General features: G+C 34.5%; 1 pseudogene; it reads right to left on the bottom strand.

Moving 5' to 3' along the window:
- Positions 1 to 1960: 1960 nt before the first annotated feature.
- LOC132047626 (berberine bridge enzyme-like 8) lies at positions 1961 to 5066 on the bottom strand (annotated as a pseudogene).
- Between the last annotated feature and the right edge of the window lie 319 nt (positions 5067 to 5385).

Here is a 5385-nt window from a genome sequence, read left to right as displayed (position 1 = left end):
TGTAGAACTTCCACCCATTTTGGGGGAATTTTACGTTTTTTCCCCAATACCCCCGTTTCTTGATATCCATGAAGTTCAAATCCTAGGGCATTAAATGACATATTGATAACCTATGTTGTATTTACTGTATATACGAATTTTGTATCTATATTCGTTATTGTATTCCTAATCTTCATTACGGTTATTAGGAACTCAGCTTAATCCATAAATCATGAATTCTTCCTCCATTGTGTTCTCATTATGTTTATATGAAACTTTATGATTTTTATCTAGCAAGTTACAAGAATGTTTTCAAGTCAATTATATATATAATCATGAACTATTGTTATTACTCATGAATGAAGAACATGTTTGCAAGACTATGACAAGTTATCTCATGAAACCATATTACAAGATATTTCATGAAACCATGTTGCAAGTTATTTCACGAAAATCATGGGCTTCTTAAACTACATCATGTTCATGTTTTTGGGATTTGCTTAGTTAACGAGAAGGCTCGATGGCTTTGAAACTACGTAGCCGCGTAGGATAAGGGGTTGTCGACAAGGAGGCAACACCTTCGTTATGCGGTTTGGATCCTTACATGCTTATTATTACTTAAATCTCATATCCCTGGCAAGGTGTGAGTGTTCTGCTGGTAGGATGCAAGTACCAGAGCATGTTGTCGGTTGTACTATAGCATACCCCACGTTACAAATAGTTTTATATACACGTATTTCCATTAATTTCCTATTTTCACACTTTACTCACGTTTCATGCTCATGTTCAAGTTATATTCAGTTTCAGTTCATGTCATATACCTATGTTGTGCCATGTTCTTTATTTCGACAAGTTTTACATACTAGTCTATGCGCATGTACTAACGTCCTTTTTTCCGGGGCACCGCACTTCCGCGGTGGTCTGGGTTCTCGAACATACACACAACGCGGTAGGATCACCTCGGTTGTCAAACTTATTGGTGAGCCCAACCTCTCGGGGTTCGACATGGAGTTGCACTAGTATTCGGTTTATGGTAGTCCGGGGGCCATGTCTGTTAGTTAGTATTCGGTTTATGTTTTAGAGGTTTCATAATCGGATGTTGGTTCGAGTCGGTTATTGCTTTAATGATTGCGGTATTACGTTTTTCATGATTTTTCATGCTATGAGATTACTTCAAGACTTTGATATAACGATTACGTTTCATGATTCGTTAAATTGCATCATATAGATTATGTTATTTTGATTCCCCATGTTGACAAACGAGCCGTAAGGGTTCGCTCGGACCCACGAAACGAGCTTGGGAAGTCTTACGTGTTGCGCGAAATCGTGATTCGGGCGTGACAAACTCACATACTTATAGATTTGGCTTAGGCTATATATAAGTGTTAGAAATTCACTAAGTACAAATAATAGATTCTGCACCAAGTAAATTTTATGAAACTGATGGAGTTATTATTTTGAACCCATAAATTTTACATCTAGATCTTTATTTCATGCGCTTAGCTTGAGAACCAACACCTTGGGCGTCTTCTCTAATCCTCTTCGACCACGTGCACGTATACTGTCCATTTACCAAAATGATGAAACAAAGAATTCATATAATTAAGTAATTAAATAAAAATGTATTTTTTTTAACAATATTCTGATTTGAGTCTCATCTCCACTCATTATTAAGATGAATTTTTACATTTTTTACTCATAAAAAAGAATTAAAAAAGAATCAAATTATATCCGTAGATAAAGAACGTGTTGAAAACATAATTAAATTTAAAAAAAAAATGCGTCTCTAACAACACATGTGTGTTTTGTTAAAGATATAATTAAGTAAATAGTCTAACACGGATTACAAACCAAATTAAAGTCAACACCTAGAAGAAGAAAAAGAAGGAAAAAAAAACTTTATCTATTCATATTAGGAAACAAAATCATATTAAAATTTCAACCTTTAATAAATATATTACAGTATTCATTATCTTCATAAACAGATCACTAGTGTGAATATTACATTTAAGAATCAAACAACAATTAATTAATAATCTAAATGAAATCAAATCACCTTTTAAATTATATATAAATCCATATTTCCCCTTAATATATATCTACATCCTCAAGCTGGGTAAACTGGGATGCTTTGTTCATTCCTGAAGAAATTTTCAGGATCAACCTTAGTCTTGATCTTCACCAACCTGTTGAAATTTTCCTTCTTGAAATACTTGATCCCATACACTTTCCCTTCAAGTAACTCAATTTCCCATTGTGTGTAATACCATATATCAAGATCCCTATAATTCAAAAATGCTAACCTTGGGGATTTTGACACAAGAGGTGTCATATATTCATAAAGTACTCTTGTCAAGTTGAGGTAGTGGTTTGCAGCCTCAACTCCTTTCTCATTCCAATTTGTTGAATATTGAATCTTGGCTATATTTCCAGCTCTATGGGGCATTGGCTTAGCAAAAGGTGAAATTTCACTCATTTTTTCCCACCATAGGATTAAACGTCAACATCGTTGGGGTTTGTAGCTCTATCATTTTCTTGAATATGAACTCTAGCCCTTCTTTGACATTGGTTTTTGCAAGTAATCTGTTCCTTTTCAAATATGATAGGGAGGTGACCTACTTAGCAAAGCATCAATTGGGGTAATTGGCAAACTTGTATAGTAAAGAACGGATTCTATCCGTGCATCTCGATGCGATCTTTAACAACCTAATTAAGAAACTTCCGTTGAGAAGTGACGAAGTCGGTTTAGTCTCCAAGAAATAAAGTAAAAGAAAGACACCCTTATGGTTTCTCAAGTGGTACGTGTAGTGCTATTAACTACGTCAATGATCAATCTCATGAAAAGGTCATTGTCCCGACATCCGCGATGTTGCCATATGTAAGCAAGGTCGAGCGCATTTTGGTCATAAAATCTCTGGACTCGGCTTGTCACCTTTGGTGGGACTCGAACCAACTTTATTTTATATGATAAGACGACTCCTGGCACCCCTCCACCGCCTGTTATGGCCCAAAATAAGTCCTCCCCCATGGACTTACGGTCGAGGATTCGACCATGAACATCGATTAATTTAGCATCATCGATGTTATCGACGTCGGCGAAGTATTTTCTCATCATGTTACCGTAACTTGGCCCCCACTAAAGTGGCCACCAACGCCCACGGTGGGACAAACTCCAGCGGGGAAGCCATGCACGTTGCTTTTTTAGTGATTCGTAGTAAACTTCACCAAGTGTTGCACCCTTCAACCCAAGCCGATTAGGTCCTCAATGCTAACGTTTATAGACCGGAAATTGAACATGTCAACGATGAAAAATGGTACGTGGGAGACATAAGAAAGACCCCTATTAGTCATGCCCTACCGCTCGAATTTTCATTTTGCAAACCTTGTGATTTTGCACAAATAATTGATGCTTGAATATGAGATTCATGCTGAGCAGTGAGTATGAAGAGAGGTTTCCTCGTTGTGGACTCGTTGAACCTTAAATTTCTTATGTATTCTTGCAAAACAGATGGAAATGAAGAATTATTGGGAGAATACACTAGTGAGGAAATTGGATACGAAGGGTTTGAATTTGTTTTAAGACATTCAAGAAATGTTTGGTTTGCATGGGAAGGACTTATTGAAGTAGCAAGAACAAGAAAAATAATAAGGGACGAGCATAATAGTGGAATTTTCGTCATTGGATAAATTTGATGTGATTTTAATGATTCGCTATATGGTATTTTATAGGGAATTGTTGGGCTAACAAGTCAATGAAACTGGTTTGAAAATTAAAAAGTTAACTTAAATATCATATCTGCTTCCAATTTGACCAGAGAAAATTCAAGTAAGATATAAGAATCATTACCAATATTATATATTAGGCTTTGACATTCTAGTAGATGCATTAATTTGCTTACTTTCTCATCATCATCTAATTTGTGATACTCGTTTGTCTAATTATTATATTATATAAGGTAAGATCGCGGCCGACTGGTTGACACTTGACATCTCAAGCTCTGAAGCAACCGCCGGGTAGTGACCTTAATTAGACACGTTTCCATGGAGTATAAGATAGGTATATTGTAAGAAAAAGTCAAATTAATGCAATGTGAATAAAAATAAAAAAAACCAGGTAATAGACAACACCCCGATAAATTAGTCAATTCCCTACATTTATTTTAAATTTTCAACTTAAAATTTGGTTATTTATCTTAGAAAAGTTAGTATAAATCTCAATCATATATATCTTATACACCGCGACCAAGTTAGAGTTCTAAGTTTTCGTCAAAACTTTATATTTTTTGTTGAATACACTTGATAGCTATAACTAAATACGATGGCGACTTTTCTAGAATAATCTCTTTATCCCAATTTGTTTGATCTTTTCGTTTTCGAGAGCCAAAGGCGCGATTGTTCTTTAGTAATTTTGTCATATGTCTTTTTAAATATTTTAGATTATTAATTATAGTGACTTATAGTATTTTTTACGTAATTTCTAAATATATAAATTTTATTTCGAATTTTCTTATGATTTTATGTCTAAATACACGGTCATAATTAAGAAATTTGACTCTCGAAAAACAAAAAGTGTCAAACAAATTGAGATAGCGGGAGTATACGTTTTTGCATTCGCCTCTGCTTAAATACAAATATGTAACTATTATTATGTATCGTGCACAAACACTTCTATTTAATGCGTGTCTCACTTTCTGGTCAACTCTTAAAATTATTTTATTAGTGGAAAATCAATTATTTACTTGTACAAAATGGTTTCGTTAAATGATCAAAGCTTTTTCTGGACTCAACTTTATATAATATCTTTTTTAGTAAAAGCCTTATGTTAACAAAATCATCCGAAAGATGGTTTCCCTAAAGAAAATGATGTCGCTTTTAGATTTCTAATAATTAACGACACCGAACTTTGGCTAAGATTAAACATAAAGAAGAAATTTCAGGATAGCAAACATTCTCTAGAATTTCTCTTAAATTCAAACCCATAGCTGAAGAGAGAACTAGAATAGATATTTTTTGTTTCCTACTTACACGAGCCCATATCCTTGCTTCTTACCACAACCAAGGGGCATAGATCTTGACGAATATAGCATCTTTCGGTTAACTGGCCTCCTCCGTCCCTCTCTTTATCTATTTTTCGAAAATTAGAAGACAAGAACAAAAGTAATAAGATTTATTATCATACATATCTTTCTCATGTAGGAGATGAATAAGTCCATTTATTTAGTTCTATAGTTCTACATTTCGTCATGTACTACTTAATAGTTTCGTTGGCAAAAGCTTCATGCATTTTGGACTTGGTGGGTTCATGCCCAATTAAGCATCCTGTCTTTGGCGATCGAGGCCAATATGTGTCTTCAACTCCAACTTATGACTTTAAATTTTGCTTATTAGCACTTGATAATTTTCTAG

The sequence above is a fragment of the Lycium ferocissimum genome, chromosome 2 (assembly GCF_029784015.1).
Source record: "Lycium ferocissimum isolate CSIRO_LF1 chromosome 2, AGI_CSIRO_Lferr_CH_V1, whole genome shotgun sequence".
NCBI classification, from domain to species: Eukaryota; Viridiplantae; Streptophyta; class Magnoliopsida; order Solanales; family Solanaceae; genus Lycium; species Lycium ferocissimum.
This window is presented reverse-complemented; position numbering and strand designations above follow the sequence as displayed.